General features: G+C 41.8%; 1 protein-coding gene and 1 pseudogene across 1 annotated transcript in view; one reads left to right on the forward strand and one right to left on the reverse strand.

The window, feature by feature from the left end:
* PALLD (palladin, cytoskeletal associated protein) overlaps positions 1 to 18,607 on the forward strand; it is a 672,347-nt gene that overhangs the window by 189,707 nt on the left and 464,033 nt on the right. The window lies entirely within an intron of this gene.
* Positions 11,848 to 12,925, reverse strand: LOC102851052 (annotated as a pseudogene).

Below are 18,607 nucleotides of genomic sequence, written 5' to 3' on the forward strand. Positions count from 1 at the left end.
GATCCCCCTCCAGAGAGATTGTCTTTATCTAGAACTTTCTGTTGTTTTTCTGTACCATCAAGTCAGAACCAATCCATAGCTGAGCCTTCATCCATTTTCAGAGGCAGTAAATAAATTGCTGGGGAATTGTCCATCTGTCTTCTGTGGAGTCTCGGGTGGATTCTAACTGTGTGCCTTTGGGATTGCAACATAGCTTCTTAATACTGTTCTACCCTTCTGAATGATTATATTTCTGCAACATACCTTATGATTTACAGTTTTTCATTGACTTCAAGAGTCTTCCATATCTTTGACACTTTTATGCACTACATTAAAATTAATTCCTTCATGGGTCTTTTATTTTATTTAAGGAAGCATTGCTTCTTTAAGTGTCCAAATACTATCCTAGATTTCTTTTTCTCAGACTGACCGATGACAAGAATTCAACAACTTCTGGGTAGGAACCCTTGAAAGTGGTAAAATAACATCTTCAAATGTTAATTTAATTAAAACAGTGGCAATCGGTTATAGGTTTTTGAGAATTGCTTAATTTAACTTGGTTTCTCCATATCGATCCGAGTAGTAACTGAATCACTCAGACATAATGTTGCAAAGAAAAGACTGCAGGACAGCCAGACAGTGCACGTGTTCGTCTCTCCGTGAGTCTCAACCTTGGGTCTGTTCCCTAGGTAGAAAGACTTGATTAATGGCAGAGTTGTTCAACATAAAAAAAGAACAAAGAGCAGATTTATTCCTGCCATTTCTTTTCCTAGGGGCTTCAAATGTAATGTGGTAATTAATCTAGAGCTTTGCAGTAAGGCAGCACTGGAGGAACAGTTTAATTCACCAGAAGTCATACAGATGGAGAGTGTAGCTGAAAGACACCCTCTGCGTGGGCGTGTAGCGAGGACGATCAAGATGGAAATGGATTTCTTTCGTGACTAATAGACATTCACTACTGGTTTCCACCTGGATCCCCACCCCTCAAGGTGTCTGGAGAGGTGCAGTTAAAAACTACATAAGCAGAAGAAGTCTTAGCGAAATAAACCAAGTCACTGCTGAGCCAGCGAGTGGCTTGAGAAATCCAGGGTGGAACTTGCTTGCTAACCTCTTGTGGATGAATACAATCCTAGTTAAAGGAGAGTCTTCCTAAATGTGATAAGGGCAAGAAGTGAGGGAAGACAGATAGCTTTTGGTATCCTCTCAGTGATATTTCTGGACATTTGCAGCATTCCGCTAAGGACACACCCTCTCCCCCTCCCCAGCAGCCCGGCTGGCTGACACTCTGCGCGCTCCCAGCCCCTTGGAGCTGAGTCTCGCTGCTTGCACAGCCATGAGGCTTCCAGGAGCCGGCAGGAGGCAGGATCCCACCACATCTTCATCGCCTGCAAGGGCCCTGGCTTTGGGGTAACTCGGCTGCTTGTTTCTTTTCTCCCTTGAACTCTGCAAACTACCCTAAATTCAGAGGCTTGGAGTTAATTGCAAGCTGAAAACATCCAAGAACTGAAAGACCCCGGAGAGAAGCTTCTTTGGGGGAGTGCTTCCTTCTCCACTGGTAAGTGTCAGCATTAAACGTCTGCAAAGAGGTGCGGGGAACAATGAATTGCAGCGTTTCCCGGCGGTAACATGCAGGTACTCGTGTAAACTGTACTGTTTAAGTGTATTTACTTGTAGTTGGCTCAGAATACCAACTTCCTCCTCGGTTTTCTGACCCTTTCTTCTGGGAACCTTGGAGGGTGGGGTGGGGTGCGGGGAGTTTTGCTCATCTGGAGTTTTAAGTTTGTTAGAGTTAAGGTGGGGGAAGGGAGAAAGGCGTGTGCTTAAATCAGTCTTCCTTTTCACTTTTCATTTTTAAAAAAAATGTGGTATTTTTCTTAAAAAGCCAGCTTCTCTTTCATGAGTTTCTATACTAGAGAAGTTTGTGCCGCGTGTGTCTGTGCTTTATCCCATCTCTTTGTCATCTGCTCCATCCCTGATTGAAATAGAAAGTTTCACAAAGCAATGCATTTCTGACAGCCTATGAGCTGAATGAAATCGAGCTGGAAGCACTTTGTCTGACGGAAGGTTTTAGTAATTTTTCACCCCACCTCCCCCTTCATGGGAAATCCGGACGTTTTCACACCTGTTGCTTTTCACTTGCCTGAAAGCTGTTTCTGGGATTTCACTTTATTGCTGTCTTTTGTCTAACAACGTGGAACGCTACATTCTTAGTTGTCTCTTTCTCCTGGAAATCCTTTGGATGAGGTCCCTGTTTTTAGCATTCACTTGGCTGTAGTTCTTAGGGAACAAGTGGCAGGCAGAATAACAATAGGGGAGACTGCATTCCTGATGATTTGTCCACCGTGGAAAGACTAAACTGGGGGGGGGGGAGGGATAACAAAAATTGACATTCTTTGTTGGTTATAATGGAAAACATTGCTGTCACTGAATTAGAAATGTGAATTCTTGAAATGAGTTAATCCCAGAAGTAGCCAAGTGTGACTTTTAAGTAATGATTTGCCCCAATCTGTCTGCCCTCCACTCATAAAGCCCCTGGTATGAAGCTCTTCAGCGATGTTGGGAGTCACCTCTTGGTCACAAGTAGGTAGGGTAGCCTCTTGATGAAGAAGGGGGACATGGGGCAAAGGGCAGTGAGGAGGACCACCTAAGAGAGCCGTCCGGCAGGGACCATCTTGTTTTCAACTTTCTGTTGATTAAGAAAATCATCAGGTTAGTGGAATGTTGTTTAACATCCTAGTAGGTCAAGTTGAATTTCTGTCGACATGATGAAAAAGACTTTCAATAACCCTTCTAACACTTCCAAGCAGAGCTCAGTGGAATGCTTGTTTATTTCTGTTGCTGATAAATCCATGGGAAATCACTGCTGAACCTAGCAATTTTCAAAAGCAAGTCCCAGCTTATAATTGCCCACATAATGGCAAAGAGGTTATTTTCAGTAACCCAAGAGCCCTGTGTTTCCCCCACATTGTTTTAGAGGTTTCATGATGATATTAAGAGCATACATACGAACTTCTGCTTCGCTCCCAACCCACCCCTCCAACTAAAACATGAAGTTATACTTGGGGGTCTGATGAAAAAAAGTATTCTTGCCAGATAAGTTACTAGGCTATAAAATACCATATTTCTGAAAAGATTATAGCTACTAGAACATAGTCTATGGCTGCTATGTAATTTTTCATTGCACTTTTGGGAAGAGGGCTATTTTGATCACTGTAGCATTTCTCTTTGTTTTCTGTTGGTTGGTTGGCTTGTAGTGTCCCTTAGGATGTTGGTGTTTTTGTTGCTTTGAAGGTTTTTTCTTTTTTTTTTTTTTAATTGAAAATCTCACCTCAGGTGAAATCACACACTAGAATTAGCAGGAACTGTCACTCTCCAGGGTTAAAAATAGAGAAGTGCACAGGGCTTTTCAGGCATATCCGTCTTGTCTCATAGAAAGTTCTACAGGCTGCTTTCAAACTCCCACTTTAGCAATCTTGGTAAGATGATGCTAAGTACTCTCTTAAATGGTATTTATATTTGGACATTTGTTCCCCTGGAGCTTTAATCATACTTCACCAATTCATGTTGAATTCTGTTTCTCTCGGGTGCCTGAAGGCACACTCACTTCATTTGCCATCGCTCTTCAAAGCCTGTGTACTTAGCTCCTGGAACAGTTCCTTAAAAATAGCCTCAAAATAAATAAATAAATAGAACCTCCAATGGCACTTGCAAAATACAAGGCTGGGTCCTGTGAAGTGATGGCAGATGGCAATCGCACAAGCTTTGTTCATGTCCAGGGCAAGCTCAGTGCCTCTTAAATTAATCAGGAATTGAATAATTGATTTCTCACACCTTGGACTGCACTTCATCTCCAGCTACTCCAATTCACTTGGATAGACTTTCAAACCCTACCCAATAATGTTCTATCTAGTGCAGATGTAACCCTGACACACATGGCGAAACACAGTGACACAAACCTTGAGTTCTCCCGCCTTTCCCATTTAGAAAACAGGCTCCAATGACCTTCCCATTTGTTGGCCATTGCCCTGAAGGTGGTGAGACTGATGGATACAGTGGGTTTCTGTAAATGCAATTAAATGTGTCTCTGCCAGCTGCCTGTGGTATTTGTGAATGTTTTCGTAAGAAAAGCTGTTCTTCGGCTTTTATCTGCCCACTGTGGTTTGTGGCATGTTGTGCTTTTCTGCAGCCCTTGCAGTTTTTTCCTAAATGATTGAGCTATGATGTCATGTGCTATCTCAGCTCAGAACCTTTCAGGACTTTGCTAGGGTCTGTGTGTGCCTGTGAGAATGGAGTGGAAGCTCCCTCTGAGCGCACTTGGTAGCGACTCCCCATCTACTCCAGCACATTCCACTGCCTGGAGACCAAAGCCACCAAATGATTTGCAGTCAGAGTGTTTTGGGGCTGGTTAGAGATGATTTAAAAGGAAGGTTATGGGCACATGAAGTGTAGGGTAAAGAAAATATATTTTACTGCTTTATTGAGACCACATGGCTCCAACTTGAATTTTAAAAAAAAAAATGGAAAATTTTGGCTGAACTGGCTTACTGTATTTTTTAAAATTTCTTAGTGAAAGAGTTATATTCATTATTTATTATAAACTTAATTTCTCCATTATTTAGGAAAGCTGGAAAAACTTTTCATGTTTAAGAAGGCAGGGAAAAGTAGGATTTCTCATTTGTGCTCTTAAAGGGACAAAGACCTTTACAAGAGACCCAACCCTCTCCTGTGACTTAAAAATGAACACCAATGTCAAGCTTGGGAAAGTAATAATTAAAGGGCCAATACCAGTCTACATCACCCAGAACCTTAGTGCTGGCAGCAGATTTCTGACTCTTGAGGAGTGGAAGAGATGATTTGGTCAACCTCCTGAGTAATAAATACACCCTGTGATTATATAATGAGACCAGATGAAACATGGCTGATCTTTTCCAGTATACTAACAGCCAGGACAGGCCATAGGGCCTGGTGACTCCTTCCATTAGTGGTGAATGGGAACATATAACTTGGCTTCCACTTCATTTGTGAGGCAAAGCTGCCATCTCGTGCCTCTCCTGTTTGGACTACCACAAACTGGCACAGCACACCGCCTCTTACCACAGAGCAAGGTCCCAAATCTCTGTCCAGCATAGACCCAAAGTATCTATTATCACTTCACTGTGTAGCTCACACTTATACTATTTCAATCCACAAGGCATATATCATATTTAAATGCCTTTTAAATGCTATCCAATAACCAACTCTGATTTCCATTTTGATCTATGAAATTGCTTAGAGAAGTTACATAGAAAATGAGCTTATGGGTTGACCCAGGTCTTGGCAGTAATTATTCTGGGGTCTGAGTGAGATTGTGATGTAATAGAAGGTCTGAGTGAGATTGTGATGTAATAGAAGGCCGCTGAGATATCTCCAACAAGGCGTTTGAGGTACTGACTCTCAACCTGGCCCAGGAATTTGGATTGTCTCAGTCTAAGTCTTTGTGTGTGCAAAAGTTCAAAGGAAAGCATGTGGAGATCAAATTAGTGTGAAAGCATGTAAAAATATTGTAAATATAGGATTGGAAATCTGTCAGAAAGGCAGCAATGTATGTATGATGGAAATCAGACTACATTGAAATCGAGGTTCCTGGTTTTGTTGTTGTGCAACCTTTAACAAGCTCCTTAATGATGCATTATGTGAGTAAAGTGGAGTGCGTTGGTGACACAAAGGATTCAGTGCTCTGCTGATGACAGAAAGGTTAGTGGTTCAAATCTTACAAGAAATGCTATAGAAGAAAAGCCTGGCCATTTGCTTCCCCCAAATCAGGCATTTAAAAAGCGGGGAGAAGGGTGCAACAATGAATGAATGGAATTCCAAAATCTCTGTAGATGTTCATTGAAATGAAAAATAAACAAACTAAATTTAAAAAAAAACAAAACAAACCAAAAAAAAGCCTATGGAGTAAAATTCTACTGTGGTATGCATGGGGTCTCCATGAGTCACATTTGATTCAGTGATATTCGGCAGTGGAATTGCCACTAATAGTATAGAACCCAAATGCATGATGTCATGTGACCTTTTGAGCAACAGTAGCAGACAGAGTTAAGTAGTATCATTTCCATTTCACAAGTAGGAAAACTGGGGCTTAAGGCCTACATGTTCCAGCCTGACTTTACACCAGAACTTGTAACTGCAAAGCCCTATTCTTTCCACTGTATCAAGCAGCCCTCACATTCCCTAACATCTATGGATGTCATTTGCCTCACTTGTATATAGGAAACAACTGTCCCAGAATATTACGGCCCATTTAAGCTTAAAATTATATGTGCCATGAAACACTGTTGGCAAAGACTTTGAGAAATCCCTTAGTCAAATTCCTTCCTTCCAGTAAAATTCGTATCAAAACTATTATATATATATTTTTAAAAAACCACACCCACCAACGTTTTTCTTAAAAATTCAAAGCAGGACAGGGAGCGAGAGCATACCTGGCTACATTTTGGGGTTAAAAAAAGAGGGGGAAATTATATTATAGCATTCCTTCAGATTCTTTGGTAGAAAGTCTTATACTCTTTTTTTCATTGAAATACAACATTGTCAGTAACTGACAAGAAGACTTTCAGGATTTTTCTCCTTTTTTCTTTATTTCTGTGTCATTCTAAAAAAAGTAATTGATGTAAGTGCACAAATACTAACTACCACAAAACTGTAGCCAAAATTATAGGAAATTTTACAAAAATGATAAAAGCATAAGAAGCAATGAAAACGGCACTCACTGTGTGCTCGTAGTGTGGGCAGATGAAACCATGTGATCTGGAGTATCCCTGTGATTGGTTAATAATTATTAACTCTTATTAGAGTTCATTAGAAAGTTCTAAAAGTAAATTAGCATTGAGTTTTAGCCTTGTATGCATATAGATACATGCTACTTGGGCTTATGAAAAATGTTTTTGTTTTGAAAATTATTAACTGCAGAAATGTTGGTAATATATTGATAATTATATAAACATAATTCAGTTCCATAGCACTGCATACAAATATATGAAAATCATTTTAGTGTTGCCTTTTCTGACAGTGCTGCTCACTGTGGTTTACATTGCCCTGTGATGCAACTCAACTCAGTAATGATCTCAAAGCTTAGCAAAGACATGGTCTATAAGGGAACTGTGCTGATAACCAAAAAACTTCCACACCTCTGGAGGTTCAAATCAATGAGTAAATCTGCAGGAGAAAAATAGGTCGTCCTCCTGCCAAGATTTATAGACTCAGAAACCTGATGGAGGGTCAGATATGAGTCAAAACTGCCTTGGAGAAAATAAAGTGGAGTTTGAATTGAGGACAAAGTGATGACTACATCAAACCAATAACTGTGGTTATATTTTAAAATATAAATCTCCTCCAGCAAGCATGATGAAATGCTCTGCTAGTCTCGTTCTTACTTTACTTATATGGGAGGGCACAAAGACTGTGTGTGAGTCAGAGGCTTCATGCTAAAGATGGTACCTTTGAACCTTGAACTTGAAGCCTCACCTCAGCCTTTCCTTTCCCTAATAGTGTTTCTACCAGTCCTGCTGCCCACAGGCAGAAGTATCAGTTAACAGGGCTCTCATTGCATAGTCACCAGCAGCTTGACTAAGTTGCAGGTTCGATCTTACCCTACTCAGCTAACTTGGTTATAACTCTACAGCACTGATCAGTCTCTCAAGTTCTTTCTGTCTCTTTCCCATATCATGTTGGGTTGTTAAGTGCTGTTCAGTTGACCGTGACTCACAGTAACCCAATAAACAACAGATCGTGACCTTGCCCTGTCCGGTGCCGTCCTCTTGATCTCCTCCTTGATATTCTAGCCCATTGCTGTAGTCACTATGTCAGTCCATCACTTTGAGGGTCTTCCTCTCTTTCCCTGACCTTCCACGCTTCCCAGTATGTCTTTTTCTCCATTGACTGACCCCTCCTGACAACATGTCCAAAGTATGTGAGAAGTTTGACCATTTTTGTCTCTAAGGAGCACTCTGGTTGCACTTCCTCCAAGACAGATAGCTTTGTTCTTTCGGCATTCCATCGGACAGTCAATGCTCTTCACGACCACCACCATTCAAAGACATCAGTTCTTCAGTCTTTCTTATTTATGACCCAACTTTCAGATGCAAAGGAAACAGTTGAAAACATGGGTATCAATTGCTGCCTGTACAGTAGACATTATCCAATAAGTAATGATTTGGGACCAGAAAAACTGGGTAAAAACCACAGCTCAACACCTTACTAAGTGATTTTAAACAAAGCATTATTTAGCCTAAACATCAGCTTAGGGGTTTTAAGAAAGAAGGGGAAATTATGGCATTCCCTCAGACTCTTTGGCAGAAAGTCTCTTTTTTTCATTGAAATACAACATTGTCAGTAACTGGACAGAAGACTTTCTGGATTTTTCTACAGAATTGTGTAATAACAATGATGATGATAATAATAATAATTTTTTTTTATGTTAGGTGCTGTCAGATCTGCTCCAGTTCACATTTACTGTGTGTATGATGTGACAAAATATTGTCCTCTCTTACACTTTCCTCGTGATTATTGCCATGCTTGAGCCATTGTTGCTATAACTATGTGAATCCATCCTGAGCATCTACCTTTTTTTCACTGACCCTCAGCTTTATGAAGCATGATATGCTTCTCCAGGGACTGATCCCTGTTGATAATATGTTCAAAGTGCTTAAGACAAAATCTAACCCTCTTCACTTATAAGCACCGTTCAACTGTACTTTCAAGACACATTTATTAGTACTTTTGACAGTCCAATGGGATATTTTCTTCACTAATATCACAATTTAAAAGCATCATTTTTAGCCTGGAGAGGGTGAAGCCAGGCTGCTCCTTGGAGGCAAGGATTCTGAAGCTTCATCTGACATACTTTGGACATGTTGCAAGGCAGAATTAGTTTTTGGAGAGGGACATCATGCTTGGGACATCATGCATCCTCGATCAGATGGATTGATTCAGTCTCTGGGGTAATGTGGATAGGTGTGTCAGAGACAATAAGGTTGGCAAGATAGAGCAGGGTTTGGAGCTGTTGTATGTAAGGTTGTTATGAGTGGCAGGCGACTCGACTGCACATAACAACATAAACCGGGTGGCTCCTTGGAGGCAAGGATTCTGAGGCTCCGTCTAACATACTTTGGACATGTTGTGAGGAGAGACCGGTCATCATGCTTGGGAGGGTGGAGGGACAGCGCAGGAGAGGAAGGCCCTCTATGAGGTGGATTGATTCAGTGACTGGGATAATTGGGATGGGAGTGTCGGAGACAGTGTGATTGGCACAGGACAGAGCGGAGTTTAGGGCTGTTGTATATAGGGTCACTATGAGTCGCAAGCGACTCGACGGCACGTAACAACAACAACAACAAGCTTTTGCATGGTTATGAGGCAATTGAAACTACCATGGCTTGTTCAGGAGCACCTTAGTCTTCAAAATGACATATTTGCTCTGTTGTTGTTATATTCTATCAGGTTGACTCCAACTCATAACAATCATATGCACAATAGCTTCGAACCCTGCTCTATCCTAAGCCAATCTCAATGCCTCTGATACACCTCCCCTCCTTACCCCAGTTACTGTGTCAATCCATCTCATCTGAGGTTTTCCATGCTTGTGCTGTCCCTCCACCCTTCCAAGCATGATGTCTTTCTCTAAAAACCAGTTCCTCCTTGAAGCATGCCCAAAGTATGTGAGACAGAACTTCAAAATCCTTGCCTCCAATAGCAGCTTATTTTCACCCGCTCCAGAACAGACCTGTTTGTTCTATTGGTAGTCATAGTATGTTCAATACTCTTCTCCAGCACCACATATCAAAGACATCAGTTCTTCTTCTGTCATCCTTAATCATTGTCTAGCTCTCTGATGTATAGTAAATAATTGCAAAGATTATGGCCTATATCAGGTGCACCTTAGTGTCTAGACTGACATTGTTGTTGTCCAGCACTCTGGAGAGGTCACTGAAGTAGATTTTCCTAAAGCAGTTTGTTGTGTTTGTTTTTTATTATTATTATTATTATTATTATTATTTCCCTATTGTTAATGCCAAGAACTGTGGACTTGACCAAACTAAAATTGTTAGCAATTTCAATTTTTCACTCTATAGCTACTTCAAGAGGAAATATCCCGGTAAATCAAATTAGGGGAGCTCTGGAGGAATAATCTATAGGTACTTGCACCATTAACACAAAGGCTCTGCCTGTCTGGCAGTTTCAATCTAGCAGAGACTTTTCTGGAGAAGCTGACAATCTTCTCCCATGTGATTTACAGCCTGAGAAACCCACTGAAGGGTGAGCTGTGAAGCAGCTCCAACTCAAAGGCAGTGAGTGAGAAAATGAATAGAAGGATGTAGATGAACGTGCTACACAAAGTTAGTTTGTGTCATTATCTGTAGTAGTAGTTTACTTCTTCTCTATAAACCATTACATCACTACTAATGTTTCTTTTGATCCTTCCCTAATTCTATTCCCATACACAGAATTATACTCCCTTTTCCATGCTTGTTATGTATCAGGCAGAAAATGATAATGTAATTCTTACAATAACATAACAAAATAGATATAGTAGTCCCATTTTATTATGAGAATTTACTATGTTCTAACAAGCTCTGGTGGCCCAGTGGCAAGTAGCTGTGTTGCCATCCTGAATGCACATGGGTCAAGGCCACCAGCTGCTCCATGGAAGAAGGATGGACGATCTCCTCCTGTGCAATTAATTGCCTGTCAAAACCAACTTGTGGGTTAGCTGTGGGTCGGTTCTGATTCTACAGTACACACCACAATGAGATTAAATACCTTGCTCCCATCACGTTGCTAGCAAAGTGTCAGAGACAAAATGGAAACCAAGTCTATCTCATTGAAAAGCCTATCTATTTTCAAACCTTTAAGCCAGAGAAAAATCTAGCCCTGTCTTCTTGGTTTTCAGCCAATGTTCATTTCTTTCTGGTCCCTTGAGTCGCCTCTTCAGCTTTTGTGTCTAGACCAGGTCCTGCAGACCTCCACTGGACTTCCTCTTGTTCCTTAACTGAAGCTTCATTCTCACCCCTTTATTTTGATTCACGCTTCACTCTCCCTCCTCCTTGACCTGTTTATTCCTGGGTGGTTACTTGATTCCTGTCACCCTGCTGTCACACTTAGGTGTTTTTCTGTTCAGGAACACCCTGCATCTTTTTCACCTTTCAGAAATAGAGACTCTTTCATGAAGTCCCTGTAGCTGTGTACAGCTGGTCCCCCAGCCAGTGACTCAGCCCCGTGAACCCAGATAGAAGTTATGACCGAACTCCCAGCACAGTTTATTGCTTTCCTTTCTTTGAATGGAAACACACACACACACACACAAAGCAAAAAAAACAAAAACAAAAAACCAACAACCCACAAAAAAACAAACAAATAAAACTTGAGTAGGTTAAACATTTTAGTTGTTGAATGCCACTGAGTTGATCCTGACTCGTAGTGACTCCTTGTAACAGAGTATAACTGTCCTGATGGCCTAATGGAGAAGGAGTTGGGCTGCCAACCCAGAGGCTAGCAGTTGAAATCCACTAGCTGCTCCAGCCACCATGTTTTTCACAGATGTCACTGAATCAGGATTGTCGAAGACAAAGATGATTATCTGCTGTTTTAGTTTTTTTGTTTGTTTTTTGTTGTTTCCCACCCCCTAAATAGTTGTTTATTGGCAGTGGGTTGGAAAGGTGATGGAGTTAGCAAACAGAGACACCACCACACACCAGTATCACAAGGGCATCAAGAGTGACGGGAAGGAGCAGCCTGAAGTCCCAGATGAGGCCCTTCTTCTCAAGTGTTAAATCTAAGAAGGTGCTGGGGTCTGGAGTGTCAAGGGGGGTGGCCCTAGAACACCTCCACTTAGTAGGCATGGTTAGAGAGGAAGAGGGACTCGCTGGCTGCACCCCGGCCTGACCGCTTGGGGTGTACTTTCCTTGGCAGGCGAGGCTGTTGGCCAAGGCGCGCTTGTTATACTCCTCCTGGGCTGCCTTCAGATTCTCCTTCTTCCCACCCCACGTCTTCAATGCAGAGGCCTGCAAAGCTCGGCCATAGGAGAAGGTCAGGGCCCATGGCTTCAGCAGGGGGCACTTGTTGATGGCATTGATGGACGCCTCCTCCTCACTCTGGCCTCCAGTCAGGAAGGTGATCCCAGTAACAGCATGGGCACTGTGTGGCAGTGCTGTAACAGTTGCCATGGCAATCTCCTCATGAGAAAACGTCTGTGTGCAGGCGTGGCCAGGGGGTACCATGTTAGGCTTCAGCAAAGTGCCTTCCAGATAGATGTGGTGGTCGCTCAGAGCCTTATAGACGGCAGCCAGCACCTTCTCAGTTACATACTGACAGTGCTTCGGGTCATGGTCACCATCAGGGAGGGTCTCAGGCTCCACAATGGGCACAATCCCATTCTGCTGGCAGATGCTGGCATAACGGGCCAGCACGTTGGCATTTTCCATGATGGCAAGAGCTGAGGGGGTGTGCTCTCCAATCTTCAGCACACAGCACCACTTGGCAAAGTCAGCTCCACCCTTCTTGTACTGGGCAAAGCGCTCGGACAGCCCGTCCAGCCCTTAGTGGCTTAATGGTGGTGGTCTCGCCATTAGTCCCTGCCAGGGGTACCACGCCCTTGTCTACCTTGATGCCCACAACACCACCCTTAGATTTGATGACTTGGGGGAAGGGACGCCCATCATCCGCCTTCTGGTAGAGGGTCTCATGGAAGAGGATGACATCCACGCGGTCTTCAGCAGTCAGCAGGAGCTGGCGGTAGAAGCGGCGGTTCTCCTCGGTGTTCTGGGTTCCAATGGACTGCAGGCGCTTGGCAGGTGGTGGACTCATCTGCGGCCAGGATGCCCTTGCCCGGAGCAACGATGCGATGAGCGATGTCAGCGAGCTCCGGGGTCAGCGCTGGGTATGGGTGGGGCATGGTGTTCTCAGTGGTGATTTCCTGGGCGCTCACGGAGGAGGGGGCCGATTATCTGCTCTTTTTACAAAGGAAACTGAGGCCCGAAAAGTCCATTCCCGCCTCAGATCATCATAGCTCTGGGGTAGCACTGGCGTTGACCCCAAACCCAGTCAGGATTACTTTTCCTTCCTATACTGAAACTAGTTTAAGTCTTGCATTTGATTCCATCTACATCCCCCAATCTGGTGGTTCTTTACTAGCGTTTGGAGAGCAGTTTCTCGCTTGCCCCAGAGCCTGTGGAGACTGTTAATGTCTCAACAGAAACATCACAAGAAACCAGCTCTTTAATTAGCCTTCACGGAGTGAAGAGTTAAGACTCCCCTCAGCATTCTTTTCTCTAGGTTAAATAGTACCAGACCTTTTTGCTTTTTCTCATAGTTCATGTTCTCCAACAATTTCATCATCTTTATTTCTATCTGTTGAACCAAGTCCAAGTACTCCATGCCGCTCAGACTGTGAAGTCCAGAACTGTACAAAGAACTCTCATAAAGGTATGATAAAGCGACGATTACCTCACAGTCCTTCAAGCTGTGCTTCAGTTAATGCAGCCAACTTCCACGCTCATATTTCAAGTGATACCCAGGCCTCACTGGCTCATTTTCAACTTATTATCCTCATTTGGCTGGACATCATAGCCTGTGTTTGTGATAATAATCATTTCCTCCATGTATCATCCAGAACTTTCCCTATTAGCGGAGTTTCTTTTTTTCTTTCTTCCTTTATTCCCAACTTCTTTTCTAATTTATCAACTCATTTGGGACTCTAATCCCCTTCTTCCTCTTCTTAATTCTTAACCTAGCTACTGTCCAAGTAGCTCAGCACATAAAGAGTCTCTGGAATTCAACCACATAGGAAACACACCTCCAAGACTTGTAGACTCTTCAGATTCATCTCCCTGAGTGTTCTAAGATTTCAGAAGCATGTTGTCTGTCTCCCAGCGGCAGACACTGAGGCTAACCAACAGTTTCCTAAGTGCTAAGTAAGAAAGACCACCAGCAAGCCTTCAGCTGGCAGATATGGGTGAGAGGTTGAGAATCTCCAAGGTTGCACTGTGGCTCAGGAAAGTTATATTTACATTTGTATTTTACCCCTTCCATCTCCATTAGCTTAATTAACCCTAGTGAGGAAATACTTTTATCCCATTTTGCAGGTGAATAAACCGAAGTTCAATGAAATTAAGAGACACTCAGAATCACACAGCCAAGATTTGAACTCATGTCTTCTCTTGTGTCACTTGCACTTTGCTTGTCATTTGTTTTTACATTTTAGAATGCCTAGGAATCCTATGGAGGGAGACAGAGGTGTGCTTGCTGCAAATGAAGATTCCTGGGGTCTAGTTCTAAGAAATGTGAATTCATTAATCTGACTAGGTCTCTGGAATCTAATCAGCATCGCATATATTCAAAAGTAAGCATCAGTAGATCAAACACGAAGAACTGTCTTCCTAAACATTCTTTTCTGTACTGTTCATTGAGCACACTCATAGCTGACCCTCCATAGCATTTCTGAGTTGGAAAATTGCACAGTAGAAGCCTGGTTTTCTCCTGAGAAGCCTAGTCTCTTAAACAGTGCAGATCTACCTTTCCACCTTTTCCCTGTGATGAGTCTTGCACATGAAAACCAGCCAAAGGCGGCTCCTAATCTAGACATGTTCTCAAGAAGGCCCTCTGCTCACCACTGACCATGGCTCCAAGTCAGAGTTTAGCATTATTCTCATTCAATCCTGCTTTTGATCTCTTGGTTTTATCAATCTGTTCAACTCCTCTTTTTCTGAGCTCTCTACTTTGACACTTCACTCAGCTCTTGAATAAATCCTAGCCCGTGACTTTGTCAAACTCTGCCCCTCCAGACTAGAGAGCCCACCAGATTCAGTGGTCAAATGGGCCTGAAACCTGAGGGGAGTCTGCTGGTTCTCTAGGAGGTCTTTCCTGAGTAAACTGGGTGCCCGCAACTAGCCAGGCACTGTGCTGACTTCATTTCATGAATTTTGTTTTATAACCATTTTATTGATAAGGAACACATCCAAATGGTTACATATGGTGCCTATTTCCCAGTCTCAAAGCACTTAGAAAGAAAGTGTGTGTTCATCAAATTACATATACTAAGCCCTCCCACATATGAGCCATTTGAGTCAGGCTCACTGAGAGGTCTCTGGCAAGATTCTTTTATACTTGCTTCATCAAAGAGGAAGTGAAGTCCTGAAGAAGTTTTCTCTCATAGGGTAATTGAAAGGATACTTGGAACACAACTAGACTCTGTCTTGGTAGGTGTGTCCCATTCACTGCCTTTTTTTTTCTTTTTTTCTTTTTAAGTCCAGATATCTTCTACACAATAGTCTAGACTCCTACTTAAGAAATATCTCTGGTTTGTGATAACGACGCTCCATCAGGTTTCCAAAGTTATAAATTGTTACTGGAAAAGACTTGCCTGTCTTTATCCTGTGTAGTCACTGTTGGCTCCAAACCACTGGAGTCACATAGCCTTTGGGTGAGCAGCACAAATCCCTCTACACTGCATCACCAGAGTTCCTAAGACAATAAACAAGGAAATTATTTGACAATGAATAACAAGGTATGAAAAAATTGTACTTTCCCTTCACCATGATCTCTGCTGTCTTATGACACTCTGAAGCGAAATGTCTAAACATAAGCCTCATGAGTGATTGTCTGATGTATACCTTGCCTTATCTTTAGCAGATGTGAGAACTCTTTGAAAACACAGCCAAGTATGTAGGGCTGGGAGTACAGGGATAGATTGGGCCTTGTTGGAGATCAGCCTGAGAACCTTAGAATATTGTTCAAACATGGCAGCTTAAGTCTTGCAGGGGGGAAGAAAACATTACCTTTTATAACTTGGCGAGTGGTGGAGTAATATTGATGTTGAATGACTTGTTAAAGGATCTCAGAGCATTATGGTAAAATTCTATACCCCATCCTTAATTAGATCAAGTGAAAGTAAAAAGGAAACGCAGTCTGGCTTGCTAACCACAGCATAAGTATTGCTTTCAGGTGGAAGTCATATCCAGATTGTGCTGTCTGACTTGAGAAAAATAAGCAGGAAACAATTTAAGGTTTTTCTTTTCTTTGTTTTTGGTTTTGAAATTTAAGCCACAAAATACTTGCAATCCAGAAACTGGCATTTGCAGTATGAACAGTTATCACAGCCAGCTAGTCAAAATGTCCCTGTTTAAGATCTTGCTGTTTGTTATAACGGAAAGTGTATAATATACCGTGTAGGATTTCCAGTGCACATGTGCTAGTTATTACTACCAATATGAAAATCTACCGAGCCATTAATCAAGGTACCCCACGTGTCCCACCCGTGCACTTTGGAACCTTATCTGCTGAAAATGCATAATCTCCTCCACTAACGAGCACTTTTAAGAAGCCAGCCTGGTTAAGAGTGTTTCATGCAGCAGAGGGACAAAACAAGTATGCTCTTGTTTGTGTCAGAGATTGGGGGGGAATATTGAGGGATAAATAACTACATCATTTCTAAATCTTCTTTGTCATAATGATCTTCACTGTCATAACAACAGCTCATGTTGCTATAGTAGAGGGTCAGAAAAGGAGAGATGGATTGACCCAGTGACTGCAACAATGAGCTTGAGCGTGGCAGAGATCACGAATTGGAGTACACTCAATAGCCTTTAAAAACAACAATAATATTGTTACCAGGGGCTTCTTTATATTTAACTTTCTCTTTTAATATAATAATATTCATTTTTCAGATTAGAGAATGAAACTCAGAAGGCCTAGTTAATTTACTGAAGCTCAAACCTATAGGAAATTATAGGACCTAGACTCTGGCCACCTGGAGTCTTCTCAGAGACCAATTTTTTAAGACAATTTGGCATTTCCAGAGACATGTGCAGTTAAGTCATTCCTTTTACTTCAAACAACAGACAAATAATCTAGAGGTTTATACCTTTTAAAAATTTATTGAGCAGTTGTTAACCTAAACATTTAATTCAACTACACTAGAATTCCAGGACACTTACTTTTTCTCATGCAAAACCTGTGCATAGACCAAAATGCAACCAGTAGAACAGAATAAGGGGATATTCATAGTTTAAAATCAGGAAAGATGTGATTCAGAGCTATATCCTTTCTCTATACCTATTTAAGAATAATTTGAGAAGCTAGACTATACAAAGGATGCAGCATCAGGACTGGAAGAACACTTATCCACATCTGAGTTATGCAGACAGATGACACAATTTTGCTTGCAGAAAGTGAAGAAAACTTGAAACAATTACTGAAGAAGATTACAGGCCTACGATAAGGATTACACCTTAACATCAAGAAAATAGAGGTCTTCACCACTTAACCAATAGAAAACATAATGATAGATGGATAAAAGTTTAATGTTGTTAATTGACAGCAATAATTTCAGTTTATTTAGATCCACAATCAACACTTATGATAGCAGCAATCAAGAAATCAAAAGGTGTGTTGCAACGGACCAATCTGCTGTCAAGGATCTCATGAAAGTACCAAAGACAAGGAGATTACTTTAAAGACTGAAATGTGCCTAATTCAAGCCATGTTGTTGTTGTTTGGGTTGGGTTCTTTTTTCATATGATTCAGATGACTATGAAAGTTGGACAACGAACAAGGAAAAACAAAGAAAAATTGATGCCTTTGAACCGTTGGGTTGGGAAAGAATATAGAATATCCTATGGGATGCCAAAAGAACAAACAAATCTATCTTTGAGGAAGTGCAACAAGGACACACCTTGGAAGCAAAGGCTGTTGTTATTGTTATGTGCCATTGAGTCACTTGGGACTCATAGCGACCCCATGTACAGTAGGCCTGAAACCTGCTCTGTTCTGTGCCAGCTTTACTGTATCTGACACACCTACCCTTATCACCCAAGTCACTGAATAAATCCATCTCATCAGAAGCAAGGGTAGTAAAACTTTATCTCACATACTTTGAGCATATTGTCAGGAGAGACTAGTCCTTAGAAAAATACTTCATATTTGGAAAAATAGAAGGTCAGCGAAAGAGAGGAAGAACCTAATTGAAATAGATTGACACAGTGAGTGTAACAATGGACTTAAGCATGGTGGAGTTGGTAAGCTTAGCGTAGGATAGGGCAAGGTTGTTCACAGGGTCTTTATGACTCCTAGTAGAATCAATGACACCTAACAACAGCAACACTACCACTGAATTCTCCAAATAAACACATGAATTTGATTCTGGTGTGTCTGTTTTTTCTTGGAGACTATCTTCTCTTTTCTACAATCTACGCTTGCTGAAACTGAGGAGGACCTAAAGCACTTGCTGTGGAAGGTCAGGGACTAAAGTCTTCAGTATGGATTGAGACTCAATATGAAGAAAACAAAGATTCTCACCACTGGGCTGATTGGCAGCATCATAATGGATGGTGAAGAGATTGAGAATGTTCACAGTTTTGGTTTGCTTGGATCCACAGTCAACACTCTTGGCACCAGCAGCCAGGAAATTAAAAGACGCATTGCGATGGGAAAGTCTGTAATTAGAGACCTCTCTAAAGTACTGAAGTGCAAACTAAGGTGTGCCTGATACATTCCATAGTCTTTGCAATCACTTGCTATGCTTCAGAGGGCTGGACAATGACTAGGGATGATAGGAAAATTGATGCCTTTGAGCTGTAGTGTTAGAGTATTGCAA

The sequence above is a fragment of the Elephantulus edwardii genome, unplaced genomic scaffold (genome assembly GCF_000299155.1).
Source record: "Elephantulus edwardii isolate Elephantulus edwardi_28Jun2011 unplaced genomic scaffold, EleEdw1.0 scaffold00188, whole genome shotgun sequence".
NCBI classification, from domain to species: domain Eukaryota; kingdom Metazoa; phylum Chordata; class Mammalia; order Macroscelidea; family Macroscelididae; genus Elephantulus; species Elephantulus edwardii.